Source organism: Narcine bancroftii, chromosome 4, assembly GCF_036971445.1.
Source record: "Narcine bancroftii isolate sNarBan1 chromosome 4, sNarBan1.hap1, whole genome shotgun sequence".
In the NCBI taxonomy this organism is placed as follows: domain Eukaryota; kingdom Metazoa; phylum Chordata; class Chondrichthyes; order Torpediniformes; family Narcinidae; genus Narcine; species Narcine bancroftii.
Window position 1 is genome coordinate 76,526,540 of NC_091472.1, and position 17,097 is coordinate 76,543,636.

The window sequence follows — 17,097 nt, forward strand, 5'->3', positions numbered from 1 at the left end:
GGTGGTGTTTACAGGGGTTGGTGTTTGTGATTGTATACAAGTTATTTGGATGTAAATGCAGGTGGTCCAATTAGTAAGTTCGCAGGTGACACAAGATAATGGATAGTGAGGAAGGTTGACAAAGGAGACAGCAGGGTAGAAATTTGGTTGGAGAAATGGACTCCATGTCGATACAATCACAAACAAGGCGGAGTTTGAGGCGATTTGGGATGTCACCAAAGACTCTTGCAAATTTCAGCAGGTGTATCTTGGAGAGGATTCTGACTGGTTGTATCACTGTGGTGTGGATGTGCCAAAGCACAGGATAGGAAAAGATTACAGTTGTAAACTTGGCCAACATTATCATGGGCATCAGCCTTCACACCATTGAGGATATCTATAAGAGAAGAAAGCATCCTCTATTCTCAAGGACCCACTTCCCTCAGGCCTCGTCCATCCAATGGCACAAAAAAGCTTCTTCCCGTCTGCCATCAAATTTCTAAATGGATAGTGAACCACAGACACTACCTCACTTTCTCTTTTGCTATAATTTATTTTTTAATGTAATTTATAGCAATACTTGTACCAGTAATGCAATCACAAAGCAATCAATTTTGTGACGTATTTGCAACGATAAATTCTGATTCAATTCTGACGTTTAATCCAGATTAGTGTTAGATGATGTATTTTACAAGGCCAGTGTAAAAGGAAAGCACATAGTAAATGGCAGGACCCTTCAGAGCATTGACTAGAGGAATTTTCTTTTTTGTGAATATTTTATTTGTATTTTCACACAAGCTTGTACAGTCATACAGCGTCCTGCAGTTCACAATCCCATATACATATGTTCATTTTCTTTATGACTCTCTCTCTCTCTCTCTCTATACACAATCCCGTGTCTCTACCAACAGTCCTCCTGTCACGCGTAAAACAAGACAATTCACTCACTATGATCAACACCAACAAAACATTAACATTAAGAAAATGGATTTGAGGAATCTTGAGTGCAAGACCATATCTCCTTGAAAGTGGCAACATAAGTGGAGGGTGCCAAAGACACTTGCCTTCATTAGTCGTGTATAAAAGTCATGTTGCAGCTGTATAAAAGTTTGGTTTGACCACATTTGAAGTTTGCAGTCCTGGCCACCATGTTACAGGAAAGAAATGGAGGTAGAAGTGGCCCACTGGGATGTTCCAAGGATTGGAGTATTAACTATAAATAAAGGTTAAATAAGCTTGGTTTATTTTTACTGGAGCATTAAAGGCTAAGTTGTAATAGAAGTATATAAAATTGAGGCATAGTGTAGATGAACAGTCTTCCTGGGGTGGAAGCTGTAAATACTGAAAAGGCAGAGATTTAAATTGAGAGGCAAAAGTTTAAAGGAAATGTGTGAGGGGTCCCTTGTTTTTAAAGAGTGGTATGTGTCTGGAGCATGCTATCAAGGGCAGTGGCAGGGGCTGATTATGACAGCAATATTTAAGAGAAATTTGGACCAACACATGAAAAGGCAGGGAATACTTATCGGTCATGTGCAGCTAAATGAGATTCATTAGATTGACATCATGGGCCAAAGGACTTGTCCCATGCTGTTCTTTCTCTGTTCCACAGCTTCACTTACTTCAAAATTGTCATGTAGTATAAACATTTTAGTCCTTGCCTGATTGATGTGTAATTTTTCTGTTTAATTTTAGAAGAAAATGCACCATTTGCAGGCAGGAAATTTCCACGCTGTTGAATTTTTTTGTACTGTTGATACAATGCTTTAGTTTATACCATGCAGCATCAGGCCATTGAGGTTGTAACGGAAACTACATTTTTATTCAATTTAAATTTCGACATACAGCTTGGCAACAGGCCATTTCAGCCCTCAAGAGTGTGCAACCCAATTACTCAGTTGACCAACACCCCTGGTACATTTTTGAACTGTGGGAGGAAAATGGAGCCCATGAAGATACAGAGAACATACAAACTCCTTACAGACCGCACAGGATTTGTACCCCAGTCCCAATCACTGGTGCGGTAAAGGCATTGGCATATACCAACCGTGCCGCCCATTCTTTTTCCTGCATTTAATTGTTGGGTTCAAAGTTAAAAATGGCGTCCATTTTTGTTTTCAAGGGTACATTGGCTCATTTGTTTGAAGTGTATCTTGTTGCTGTCAATTGTTAAATCTGGCTTTCTTATTTCATTGCCAGGTTGATAATCCACAAAAATATTATCAGAAATGTTACATTACCAATTGTACTGGATTTAGTTTTGGAGATATATGGATTCCAGAATATGAAATAAAATGGTCAATTTTAAAGTTGCTTCAAACACTGATTCTGAATTGGGACTAAACATATGGAGTAAATGAAAATGAACAAAATAAATTGCTCTGCGCCCAGATAAATATAGTTAAGAGGCTTAAAGTTGATGATGACAATGAGCAACTTGTGCACCAGGTCACTGTATACAGCGACGTCTTCCCTTCCATGACTAGGTCATGTTAATAGCCAGGCTGTTTTTTTGACCCACCTCATTGCTTTGAATGAATGCATGTTTATTGTCATTGCACTGAATCTCTTGCTGCAGCTACGTGGGTACATAAAATACATTAACACACAAAAAGTGTCACTTAAATTACCACATGGCAGAGGAGAATATGAAACTATAAATAAATATTCACAATTGCAATTGGTGTGTAAAATATGATGTTATAGTAATGCAGGCAGATCTATGGTGAACAGAGTCATGTTATGATTAAGGTAGAGCAGGAATGTTCAAGAGCCTGATTGCTGTTGGGGGGGGAAAAAACTGACCGAATCTGAAAGGTTGCCTTCTTTGCAGTTTCTTTGATATGCTGGCCCAAGGAGAAATCTTCTGAAATCTGAACAGCCCGTAACTTGAAACTACCAACTTTCTCCACTGTTATCCCACCAATGAAAGCGGATTCATGGTCCCTTAGCCTTCCCTTCCTGAAGTCCACGGTAAGCTCCTTGCTGCTGTTGAAAGCAATTTTTTTTGTTCTGGTAGCTCAAAAATAATCATTACTGCTTATTTGGCCAACAAAATGGTGTTGTTGGTGAATACATAGATTGCATTGTTGAACTTGGCTATGTTATCATGGATATAGAGCAGCGGTTTTCAAACTTTTTCTTTCCATTCACATACCACCTTGATGTGCTCCTTGTGTTGATTTCAGTCCTCACTGATCTCAGATCTTTGCTGACCTCTTCCTTTGAACCTGATCTTCACTGCAAGATTCAACCTGCCTTTGTCATGATCTGGAATGACCCTCACTAGTGAAATAATTCATGTTCCTTTGCTCTGTACTAATGGATTATTCTCTCCAACTTTGCAGTCTGTTCTGTATTTTTTTTTTTGTACTGTGCATAGTTGACAAGCTGGACTGTTTGTAAAACCAGCTATCTCATTTCTCATTATCCCAATAATCTTGAACTTGATTGTCCTCTGCAGTCCTGCTTTGGACTGCCTCTTCAACATTTTGGCCTAACTCCTGCTGTCAGACTGATCTCCCCATTTCAGTTGTCAAACTGTCCATGCTTTGGTTCACTGCTTCCATTCTCTCTGCTTTGTTGCTGTGGCTTAAAGAACTTGCTCCTCCCCCAATATCCACTCTGTTCAGGTAAGAATGCAGATTTCAAGCTTTGCTTTTCAGATTTCCTGAGTCAAGAGCATCTGTGTGAGCAAGAAATTGGTAGGCTGAGGGTGTCAGGGGCTGTCTACATACTGGGCAGTACTAATTCATTACTAATAGTGGATAAATTGAAAGGATTTCCAAATGCCACACAACCAACTTCTCATTGCATGGCGTGGAGTGTGGGAAAAAAAGATCTGGGAATTGCCATGCTAAAGGAGAGTTGGAATTGGTGGAAAAGCTATAAGAATGAAAACTTGTGCGGGGAGCCAATAATGAGTCATTTTAAACTTGAGGTTGTAGCAGCTCTTGCAGTGGGCATATGCGAAGCAAGGGGCTTTCCTATGCACAAGAACATGGATTTCTCTTAAAGTATTATGGAATCTCCACAGTTCATTGAAAGAATGAGACTAAATTTGGTTAGACGGAAACATAGCCCTGGTGTGCTTTTCTCTCACTCCAACTTGCATGTTGACAAAGCTGAAGAGAAAACAGTCATGGATAAAACTTGAGAGCCTGAGTATTCTGTTTACTTTCAAAATAAAATTATTGTCATTCTTTTTAAAAGACTGCTGAAAGGGAAAATGCCTAGCATTGTTGTGACATGGGCACATATCAAATGATACACAGATTTTGGTTTCAACACAACTCAGTGTTGGGTTTTGGCTATGCTATCTTGAAGGTCGTCCAAGTAATTCTCTATGAAGGTAACTGTAAGATTACAACACTGAGGCGAGCATTAAGGAAGGATGTTCTTGCAATGGAGGGAGTGCAGAGGCGATTCACCAGGCTGATACCTGGAATGGCAGGAATGACTTGTGAGGAAAGATTGCGCAAACTGGGATTGTACTCGTTGGAGTTTAGAAGATTGAGAGGGGATCTCATAGAGACATATAAAATTCTGGCAGGACTGGACAGAATGGATGCAGATGGGATGTTTCCAATGATGGGAAAATCCAGAACCCGGGGCCATGGTTTGAGGATAATAGGCAAACCATTTAGGACCGAGATGAGGAGGAATTTCTTTACCCAGAGGGTGGTGAATCTGTGGAATTCATTGCCACAGAGGGCAGTAGAGGCAGGTTCATTAAATATATTTAAGAGGGAATTAGATATATTTCTTCAGTATAAGGGTATTAAAGGTTACGGAGAGAAGGCAGGGACGGGGTACTGAACTTTAAGATCAGCTATGATCTCGTTGAATGGCGGAGCAGGCTCGAAGGGTCAAATGACCTACTGCTCCTATCTTCTATGTTTCTATTATTCTTTCTGCTATGACAGGATTTGTACATCCTCTACTTGTAGGTGACAATAATGACTTGGTCATCCGACCATCACCTGCTCTAAATTTGACAATGTTGATTAAATTTGGAAATGTTTCATAAACTGGTGATAAATGGGAAGACATCCATGATGACATGTTATCATGAACAAGTTGCAATATTTGAAGTAATCATTTGTCAGAATTTGGGTAAATATAAAATCTTCATAACTTTAAAATGAGTTCAAATATAACAAGTTGCAGATATTGCTCAGCCCACACATCAGAATCTCCCTCTCAAATTCACTGGACTGTTGTGCATCAGTATATTTATGACCAGCTACTCTGCAGGAGCATGTATTGAATGGGTGAGCTTCATTCTACCAGCTTTCAGGACGGTTTCAGTTGAATATCTTGTGTAGATGCTTTTAGAAGATTGAGTTCTGCTTTGTTTGTCTTTTGATGATGTTTGTACCATCAAGATGTTTCATGACATCCTGCAGCTGCTTATTCTGAGTTGTTTCCAAGTTGGTTAAGCACACTTGCTATTTGTCCAAAATGGATTGTGACACTTTTGGTGGGAGCAGTTTTTTGACCTTTGGTTTCATGAAAGAATTTGACCACAGTCTTGAATGTTTGAGGAAATGTTGTGATGCTAGCTGGACTGTGCAAGTCTGGCAGTGTCCACTGAGAGAAATGGGTAGTTAACGTTTCAGATTGGGATTCTTTTGAGCCATTGCCATTAGGATTAAAAAAAATACAGGGATACACATGAGTGCAAATACTGAAATGTAGAGCAAAAGACAATCAGCTGGAGGAACTCAGCAGATCAAGCAGTATCACTGGGAGGAAACAAAGTGGGTAACTTTGTACCATTCATTGAGGCACAAAGTTAGTTGAGTAGAAAAAAGCTAAATGTAGTTTAAAGTCAAGAAATATGTCTTCCTTTATTCCAGTAGTTGATGATGGGTTGGGTAGGGGACAGCTAGTAAATTTGGAATGTTCCTGTCCACATACAGTGTGGTAACAGGCCATTTTGGCCCAGAAGTCAGTTCTGTCCAATTTACACCCAAGTAACCTGCACCCCCCGGTACATTTCAAATGGTGGGAGGAAACCGGAGCCCTGGGGAAAACCCACGCAGACACAGGGAGAACATACAAACTTCTTACAGACAGCGCGGGATTCAAACCCCAGTCCCAATTGCTAGTGCTGTGAAGGTGTTGCGCTAATCACTACGCCAACCGTGCTGTCACTTCTTGAGGAGGAGGCCTGCTCTCTGCTCATTGCTTCGTGCCTGTTAGAAGTCAGGAAAGAATTTGGAACCTGTATTATGTGGTGCTGCAATTTTATTTATTTATCTATTTATCTATTTATTTGCTGCTGTTTTATGTTTATTATTAACAACTTGGCTTTATCACAATTTCCATAAAGGACATTCTGTAGTTAGATGATTGATCCACCACAGGGTCTCTTATTCCTGATATTTTGTGCATTAGGTTAAGTTTCATTTGGAAGGAGTCTGTATTTGCACATGGGTAATGACTTGTGTATAAAACAATAGAAAATATCCAAACCAAGCTGAGAATGTCATACAGTATCTTAATTATAGCTTGCACTTTTATTATAATTTGTTACAGCTAGCTCTTCCCATGCTGTGAACTATGCTGCTACTCGTAACCATTAAAAACAATTGTTACATTAATGAAATTCTTATTATTTACACTGTATTTTCAGTTATTTTTGTTGGACCGTGTATTTTATAGGCCCTTTTATAGGGTAAGAAAATGCGACTGTAAAGGTGGAGATTCTCCACCCTTGCATCGCCGACCTTCATAAATGCTCCGTAAGCGGCTTCAAGGTGCCAACTCCGATCCCTCTTCAGGCTTGTGGCGGAGGTGGAGTGGAGCTATGGGCAGGCCGATGATGTCGTGATGACGCCGTCAGCCCATGACCAGGAGCCACCACCAAGGCTCCCACTGTGATTGGTACTGAGGTTAGGGCTCCCTCCCACCACCCAGATAAACGTCCTCTTCCTGTTTTCCTCCTCTGTGACTTGCTCCTTTACCAAGGCCGCTGAGCAGGAAGGCAGCGAGGAGCCGGAGAGAGTGGGAATAGACATACAAGGTGAATGGGAGTGGAGGGAGTCCGGCCCGAAGAGCATGGAGGCCCAACAGGGACAAGGAGAGTCGGAGCCTGCTGAGCCGCTAGGGCCAGAGGGCGAAGGGACCTGGGTGTTGAGCTCCACAGCTCCGGAGAAAGGAGGACAGATGCTGAGGGGTAGAGATGGAGAAGCAGAGCTGGGAAGTCTGTTGGATGCAAAAGGGGAGAGGTGTGCTTGATGTGGTGGAGGGGGAACGCCGGGTGGAAGAGGGGTCAATGGGCTGTCTTCGTTACCCATAATCCCCCAGGCAGTTGGACCTCATGGTGATGAGTGGCATTACGGAACCACTCATCCTGCCTCCATATGTTCTGGAGGATTTTACAAGGTGCAACTATTCATAAAAGCGGTGCCGGAGCTGCCTTTTAGGGCTGCTCCATAAAAAGTTACGTTCAAATTTTTCTCCACAGATGGAGCCGGACTCAAACCGGAGGCCCCTATTGCTTCATGGGACTGGCCTAATACAATTTTTTTTCCTGTTATTTTGATCTTTATTTTAGGCTGTCATGCACTGTGATAATGTATCCCTCTCTGTGAATTTAATATGTTGTTACTAGTTCAAGTAAAAGGCATTGCTGATTTGAATTTGTGTAGCACCTTTTTTTATGTTAACATTACCATTTGTGTGCCAGAATTTTCAGCCTATTCTCCAAAATAAAGCAAATGGATCAGGAAAACACTGATTGAACCAATTATAATCTAGGAACAGTAAAACTCAAATAATTTGACCATTTGAAAATCCCAACGGCATCTGTCTGAGGTAATGTTTGCAGCCCTTCCTCTTACTCTCCAGAGCCTTAGTTCTTGAACTATTCTTAAATTTTACCTGGTTCAATGGGAAATTGATAATAATGTACAACATTTGAAAAATTGTGAATGAAAAAAAGCAAGTTTTAAAAGAAAAAAAAATCCAATAGTCTTGAAAACCTGTTGGTTTGACCCATCAAATCCCTAAACATGCTGAATTCCATTTGTTTGGACACTTCTCAGTTGTATTGAATTGCCATATAAACGTCGTGTGAAACCTGAATGGGCAATGCCAGCATATAGAAATCAAAAAATCTGGACGTCAGGATCTCTTTTCCTGCTCGTCATCTGAATAATCTTTTAGATGGTGGGTTTCATTTTAAAAAGTCTTGTGAAGCACCTTTGGGGGTGGCACCATTAACGTAGTGGTTAAGGGCAATGCTATTAAAGTGCCAGTTATCGGAACCTGGGTTCAAGTCCAACGTTGTCTGTAAGGAGTTTGTACATTCTCCCCATGTCTGTGTGGATTGTTCAAAACATACTGGGGTGTGTAGGTTATGGGGTGTAAATTGGGCAGCATGGACTTGTGGGCCTAAATAAGGTGATCACATCTGAAAAAAAAATTATAATTATCATGTAAATTATGTTTTTTCCATATAAATACAAGATCTCATTATGCCAATGAGCTATATTCACTTCTACGTCATCCTTCCAAGAAATCGCCACACATTTACGCACTACAGCTAATGCTAAGTGAAGAAAAGCGATCTGAAACTTATCTAACCCCAGATCATTAAATGGAACAATATAACCCAACAAAATTTTTTTTTGGATCTAATAAAAATTTTAGTCTTAAACAGTTTTGAAGAAATTCTCTAATTTTTTCCCAAAATGGTTGAACACTATCACAAAACCAAACTGAATGTAAAAATGTTCCTATACAATGTCCACATCTAATGCACAACTCTGAATTACTAAATCCATATTTCTTCAATTTCTCAGGGGTCAGATACAAATGAGGTAAAAAAATATATATAATTAACCATACTATATCTTACATTAAGCAATTTAGTCACTCCATCATGACACATAATCTCCCAATCACCCTGATCAATATCACAAATTAAATCTCCTTCCCATTTAATCCTAAATTTATCTAAAGTTACTTTATCCATAATGTTTCACAACAATGTATACATATCTGAAATAAAACTCTTATTTAATGAATGAGAAATCAAAGATTCAAATTTCGTCAACTTAGGAATTTTCATCTCTTCCAAAATCGTCTTTCACAAATGCTCTAACTTGATAATACGCAAATAGTTTGCTGAAATTCCAAATTTTACCCTAAGTTGATTGAAAGAAAGAAATTGACCTTCTTCAAAACAATTCCCCAACACTTTTATACCTTTAATCTGCCATTCCTTTAAAAATCTATTATTGAACAAAAAGGAGATCAATTTATTTTGATATAATGGAGTTTGAATTGATATTTTACCTTTCGTACCTCTAATAAAGTTCCTTTTATTCAAAATCTCTAACAAATGTTTTAAAATTGGTACATTTTATATCTGTAATAAAACAGGATTCCACTTAATTATAAAATGATGCGAATAAGACTGAAATAATAGCCAATTCAACCCTAGCCCAACTAGGAGGATGCAAATCATCCAACATACGATTAATGAATTTTAATTGTGCAGCTTCATAATAATTTTGAAAATGAGGTAATTGTAAACCTCCCAAAGCATATTTCCAGTCAATTTATGCAGCGCTAATCTAGCTAATTTTCCTTTCCATAGAAATTGTTTACTACCTTATTTAAATCCTGAAAAACAGATTTTGAAAGTAAACAAGGAATCGACTGAAAAAGATATTGAATACACGGAAAAACATTAATCTTGATACAATTTATTTGACTTATTAATGAGAAAGGAAGATCTTTCCATTTAATCAAATCAGCCTTAATCTTTCTCATTTATGGTACATAATTTATACAATGATTACATTTTTACATCAATCATTATACCCAAATACTTTCAGTCCAACTTAATCTAGTAATTTGTCTACACTGATTGTAATTTGCATCTGAAATTGGTAATATTTCACTTTTGTTGTCCCAGTTCACCTTATATCCAGACAATGCTCCATATTGTTCTAAAGATTTTTGCAAATGAATTAAAGATTGTTCCGGATGTGTTAAATATATCAAAACATCATCTGCAAACAAATTGATTTTATATTCATCGTCTAATATCCTTATTCCTCTAATATTCTCGTTCTGCCTTATCAGTTGAGCTAAAGGTTCGATGACCAACGCAAATAGAGCTGGTGACAAAGGACAACTTTGACGAATTGAATGCAATGATTTAAATAACGGAGAAGTTTGACCATTTGTCGCCACCCTAGCAACTGGATTATTATATAATGCCTTAACCCAACCAATAAAAAACGATCCAAACTTAAACTTCTCCAATACTTTAAATAAAAACTTACACTCCACCCTGTCAAATGCTTTTTCCACATCAAGTGCAACTACCATTGGTAGGTTGGGTTGGTGACGAGATGCACTGATCAACGAAATCACTCTCAGAATATTGTCAGAGGCTTACCTATTCTTAATAAAACCCCTTGATCCAAATGTACTAATTGAGGAAAATATTTAGCATCTATTTGCTGATAATTTCGCTATTATTTTAAAAGGATCTCTATCTTTTTAAAGATAATATTACCATTATTATTGCACTTGAACACAACTCAGGTAAAGCTTGTTTCTGTGTCACTTGTTGAAGAACATCCATAAATAGAGGAGACAAATCATCATAAAAAGCTTTATTAAAATTCAACCGAAAACCCATCATCACCTGGAGACTTACCATTTGTTGTATTCCATCTTTTATCTCAAAATCAATAAAAGTAAAATCCAATTTTCTCATATCATCTTCCCCTAATATTGGCAAACTTAAACTGGACAAAAAAGATTCAATAGAACCATCATATCAAACCCCCTCAGAAATATAGAATTTCTGATAAAATGATAAAAATTGGTAATTTATTTCCTGAGGTTTTTAGTAACTAAAGTACTTTTTTCACAGCATTAATAGTTCTCAAAGCTTGTTCTGTTTTCAGTCGCCAGGCTAAAACTTTATGGGCTCTGTCACCTAGCTCATAATAACGTTGTTTAGATCTTTGAATCAAACGCTCATACTGATACGTTTATTATGTATTATATCGTAATTTTAATTTAGTTAAAGCTATTTTATTATTTTCCATACAATTCTTCTGAAACTCCTTTTCCAAATCAGCTATCTGCTTCTCCAACATGTGCTCTTAGAATTAGAAGGGGGTTAAGTTAGGTTAGTTAAGATAAGTTAAAGTTTGATTCTATTTTCATGTTTAAAGATAATTAAAAGCAACTTTTGTTTAAGTAACCATTTGTCTTGGCGAATATCTATTGGTGCTCGGTTTTGGGGTCCTCTGGGCTTGTAACAGTATGACCATCATTTGTTCCCACTTAATATTAGTGCACTTTTGTGACAATATGAGGGATTAACAAATTTAATGAAAAAACATTTCATTGAGCATCATTTATTATAACACATTGATTTTTTTTTAAATAAAAAATGCAGATATATTCATATTGAATCATCTAATCATAGGGTTCTTGTGTGAAAATCATTTGCAGGACAGAGAAGTGAAACACATTTTGGAAAAAAAAATAACCAGGACTGGCTCAAATGGTCAAATGCCTTCTGTGGGCACAGCACTTCCTTGCAATAATGGGCAAGAACCTACCTGGTCATCAGGTGCAAGTTGCTCTCAGTCCTGCTGTTCGTGGTGCAGGTGTGGCCCATCCCCTGCTCTTCCTTTCTGGCTGTCACCAGAGCAGAATTCTGGTTCATCTTAGATCCAAGATGGAAAAAATCCAAAGGGTCACCAGTCTAGAGGAGCATCCTGATGCTGTATCAGGCTGTGCATGGAGCTAAAGTACAAGGATACCAAGTGTCTCTGTGCTGAGGTTCCACCTGTCCCAGGTGTTGTGAATGTTGTGTCTGGCACTGATCCCAAGCAATGTCTCAGTCAGCTTACGACACCACCTATCCTTCATGGAAAAGTTTTTCCAGACAAACATGTTTCATCACATCATTCAGTGAGTGGTCTGAGGGACCCACTAAGCTAGGTTTAGCCAATGCGATAGCACTATAGGGAAGGACTACAGTCAAGAGTCCTTCCATTACTGGCCATGGAGGGGCTGAGAGGAGAGGAAGCCCCTTAAACTATAGAGGGGAGAGTAATAACATGGTGCCACAGTGGTGGTAATGATGTAAATATAAATAAATGTCACAATGTACAGTGATGGAACTGTATGGATACAACTTTAAGGGTGCAAAGAGTCTTTGAAAGGTTCACTTTTTACAAATAATTTATTGTGAATAAAGTCCACCTTTGGTTTAAAACAAATTTTGATTTCGAGAGATGATGTAGGCCATTTAGTCTGCTTTCAAATTCCTTAAGGTCTGCATCCCTCCTTTGTCATTACCTCCTTGCAAATTGTTAGCCCTCTTCCATTCTTTAGGGTATTCACTTAATCAGTCCTGCAAGGGCCCCACTAGATGCTTTTAAGCTGCAGCACCTGGGTAGCCCTCCTGGGACCCAGGAGCTATTAGTGGGGCAAAGGGGCCTCCAGCACCTTTCAACCTGAGGGGGGGGAATAACCCCAGTAAATTGCCAACCTGGCGATTTAAAAGGGATCATGCCCCTGCGATGAAGCGGTAGGTGACGCATCACACAAAATAGTGTCCCTCCCCCCATCAGCTGTCTGGCTTCCCTTTCCACCCCCCACCCCTCCCAGCTGTCAGGCTCCTTCTTTCCCACACACCCCCCCCAACCCCCCCCCCCCCCCCGGTCAGGCTCCTTCTCCCCCCACCAGCTGTCAGTCTCTCCCGCCCAGTGGCAGCGGCCCCTCCCCCTGATCACTGCAGACACTTCAGCCAGGGTTTCCCTGCGACGCCGGTCGATGCACCCTGGGTAACTTTAACTGGGTTCCCTGACTACCTCCGAGGTAGTGCAGGGACCCAGATGTCTTTGGATGACACTGACCTTGTGAGTGGGGCACTAACCAGGCAAATTGTCCAGTTAACCCCATTTTACAAGGCAGTTTGAAAGCACCTACTGGAATCTCACTGTGCCCAAAAGTCTGAGGTGTGTTTTCTGAGACCTTAGCTGAATATATTTAAAGTTAACATTGCCCCAGCTATTTCACCTGCTGTCTCACCCCCATCAACCCTTTTTCTCCTTTTGCCTTGTTTGAGAAGCCTGTCATCCATAGTGAATCGAGTGAGGAAGCTCCCTGTCCCAACCTTCCCTGGCACAGACACAATGCTTGTATTCAGCTTGGACTGGCATTTTGCTTATTCTCCAGAGAGGTGTAACCAAGCTCAGCATTTAATGTGCAATCAGAATTGCTCTTGAGGAGGTGGTGATGAGCAGCCTTCTTGAACCATGGCGACGATTCTCATCTGGCACACTAAACTGACTTTGTGGCAATGAAGCGGAAGTGAAGTGGGGATATTGGGACACGGCAAAGGAAGAGTCCCTGTGCAACTGTTGCCTTTTCTTGTGTGGGTAGTGGAGCTCATTGTTTTAACATGCTGCTGTTGGAGGAGCTTGATGTGCATTTTGTTGATAGTATCACAGTGCAGCCGGACAGAGGGAAGTAAAAATTCCATGTCGTTAACTGATCACAGTCAGTCACTTGTGAGCTTGCCAAATAGTTTTTGTGTGAAACAGAGTAGCAACTGTCAGCATTGATGGGGAGATCTGAGCCAAGGTTGACATTGTGTGCATGTATAAGAGGATTGAGCTGAGATGGTGCACTTAATCATGAAAGTATTTATTTTGTGATATCATTCATATCCTCAGGACACTTCAAAGGCAAAGTACTTATGAAATGTAAAACAATACTTGTTTGTTGTGGCAATGAAGGTTGCACAACCCAGATTCAGTGTTGTGGACTGGGATTAAGAATACAGTGTTTCAACATCAAGAAGTTCAGTGTGTAGATTCTTTGTTTATCTTTTGTTATTTTTAAGCATTGATTAAGTGTACATTTATTTCATTTTCACACCTGATGTTTAAAAGATGCCATTCGAGATGAGGTCCCACTATGCTTTGCAGGTTATGCTGTAGAATGAATTTGAAAGCAATAAGCTATTAATTTTATTTTACTTCACGAGATCTGTCATGGAGAAATGTATATGACTTAATAATGGTATGTAGCAAGTTCCTATGGTTATAGCTTGAGGTATGGTGTAGTTAAAGCTCGAGGTTATAACAAGAAAGACTCACACGAAGGGAGTGTAGTCATCATCAAATTTACTGAGAGGGAGCTCCGGCTGCGACACCAATGGGGCATGGCTAGAGCGGAGCTGGCTGCCTTGGATCCGCAGGCCCGGATTGGACCCCCTGCAATTTACTGACAGCGATTGGTTGATTCGGCCACTATTATCGCAACCTATGGGAGCGGGCCTCCAAACCCGCGTGCTGCTTGCTCGATTGCCATGTCCGATGGCCACTTCCTGTGTCGGCCAGCGGAGTGGGCTGTGGGCTGCTACAGGTGTATGAAACTTCTTGGGCTGAAGAATTGTGAAATTGCAGTGCAAGACCTGAGAAGAAATTACACATTAAAGTGGTAACATTTAATTTCCAGTTCGGTCAGAACAGTGAAACAGAAAGGAGGCTGAGGAGAAGGTGCAGGAGTTGAGGCAAGTCAAGGACTGGTTTTTCTAACTTCTTTTTCCCTATTACATAGATAATGGAAATGGCAGTCAGGCCAGGAACGTGCTCCTCTTGCAGGATGTGGATTGTTGGGGAAGCGAACAGTATCCCTGATGACTTCATCTGCGAGAAGACCATCCAACTGCAGCTCCTTACAAACCGAGTTGGGGAACTAGATGCAGAGTTAGATGAACTCTGGATCATTTGGGAGGCAGAGGCTGTGATAGACAAGAGTTTCAGGGATGCATTCGCACCTAGGAGTAAGGTTTGTTGACAATCTGGAGGGGAAAGGGAACCATCAGTCAATGCAGGACACCCCTGCGCCCATTCCCCTCAATAACATGAATACTGTTTTGGATACTGTTTAGGGATGACCTACCAGGCACAAATCACAGCAGTTAGGTGTCTGGTATGGACTCGGGCTAAGAAGGGAAGAGAGGAGAGGAGGTGTACTGTAGTGATATGGGATTTTATAGTTAAGAGGAGAGGTAAGAGATCCTGGATATTGCCTCCCTGGTGCCAGGATCTGGGATATCTCTGACTGAGCTCATGGCATTCTTGGAGGGAAGGTGAGCAGCCAGATGTAGGGACCAATGACATGGGTAGGAAGAGTGATAAGGTCTTGCAAGGAGAGTTCAGGGAGTTAGGCAATAGGTTAAAGGACAGAACCTCCAGGGTTGTGATCTTGAGATTGCTATCTATGCCACAAGATAGTGAGATTAGATATGGGAGGATAATGCAGCTTAAAGGTAAAGGTTCCATATCGCCATGTAATACTACATTTAGAATGTAACATGCATGAAATTCTTTAACTTTTGTCTACTGTAAGGCAGACAGAGGATTGCCCCTTTGTCCAGTCCCCCTCACAGAAATCAACAGCTCCTGATGTTCTTAGGCAGTCTCCCCTCCTAGTACTGACCAGTCCTGAGCCTGCTTAGCTTTTGAGATTAGACAGTCTCACTCAGGCATATTCGGGCTATTATGTGCTTTATGCACAGTTAAAGAGATGGTGCAAGAGGGAGGGCTTCAGGGTTCTGGATCGCTGGGCTGTCTTTCAGGGAAGGTGGGACCTGTTCTGAGGGGATGGTTTGCACCCAAATTGGAAGAGGGCCAATATCCTTGCAGGAAGGTGTGCTAGTGCTGCTCTGGGGGTTTTAAACTAGATTTCCAGGAGGAAGGGAAAGTAGATCGTTGAGTAGAAAGAGGAAAAAGATGTGGTGAAGATTGCAGCTGATGTCAGATGTCAAAGGGTTTATACGATGGCAGTTTTCTCAGGTGCATCTATTTCAATGCAAGGAGTATTGTAGGACAGGCAGATGAGTTTTCAGCATGGATTGCCACGTGGATTTAAGACATTGTGGCTATCAGTGAAACTTGGTTGCTGGAGGGGCAGGACTGGCAGCTCAATATTCAAGACTTTTGTTCTTTCAGATGCAATAGAAAGGGGAGAATGAAAGGGGGAGGAGTGGCATTACTTGTCAGGAAAAATATCACAGCTGTGCTCATGCAGGAGAGACCAGAGTGATTGTCTACTGAGGCTATATGGGTAGAACTGAGGAACAAGAAAGGTATGAGACATTTATGGGGTTATATTATAGACCACCTAATAGTCAGCAAGAATTGGAGGAGCAAATCTGTAGTGATCATAGACAGCTGCAGGAAAGTTGTGTTAGTGGGAGATTTTAACTTTCCACATATTGACTGAGACTCTCATTCTGTAAAAGGGATGGATGGCTTGGAGTTGTCAAATGTGTTCAGGAAAGTTTTCTAGATCAATATATGGAGGAACCAATTGAGAGAGCAATACTGAATATCCTATGAGGAATGAGACTGGACAGGTGACAGAAGTATGTATAGGGGAACATTTTGGGTCCAGTGATCATAATGCCATTAGTTTCAAGTTAATTATGGAGAAGGATAGGTCTGGGCCTCGGGTTGAGATTCTGAATTGGAGAAAGGCCAATTTTGAGGAAATGAGAAAGGATCTAGAATGTGTGGATTGGGATAAGTTGTGTTCTGGAAAGGATGTGGGAGATAAGTGGAAGGCTATCAAAGATGAAATTTTGGAAGTACAGAGGTTGTATGTTCCTGTCAGGATTAAAGACAAAGTAAACAGGCATAGTGAGCCATAGTTTTTGAGTGAAACTGGGGATCTGATTTGAAAGAAGAGAGGGGGTAAAGCAGGTATATGCAATAAGGAGAAAACGAGGTACTCAGGGTATTTAAAAAAAAAAATGCAAGAGTAAACTTGAGAAAGAAATCAGGAAGGCTAAAAGAAGATGAGTTTGTTATGGCAGACAATATGAAGGAAAATCCTAAGGGTTTCTACAGGTATATTAAGAGCAAAAGGATACTAAGAGACAAAATTGGTCCATTTGAAGAGTGGCTGGTTATGTATGGAGCCCAAAGAGATGGGGTGGGGGGGGGGAGAGATCTTAAATGGGTCTTTTGCATCAGTATTTAATCAGGAAACTGGCACAGAGACTAGGGAAGCAAGGAAAACAAGCAGTGAGGTTAATGAATCTATACAGAT

General features: G+C 40.4%; 1 protein-coding gene across 6 annotated transcripts in view; it reads left to right on the forward strand.

Annotated features, from left to right (window-relative positions):
- The window catches only part of b3gnt2b (UDP-GlcNAc:betaGal beta-1,3-N-acetylglucosaminyltransferase 2b), a 45,593-nt gene that overhangs the window by 4,896 nt on the left and 23,600 nt on the right, over positions 1-17,097 (forward strand). For 3 of the 6 annotated variants that reach the window (XM_069931673.1, XM_069931671.1, XM_069931672.1), the window contains exon 2: positions 2,810-2,949. The exons of the other annotated variants lie outside the window; for them this stretch is intronic. The gene's annotated coding sequence lies outside the window, so the exon portion shown is untranslated. The remainder of the gene's footprint in view (positions 1-2,809; positions 2,950-17,097) is intronic. 6 annotated transcript variants of the gene reach the window in all.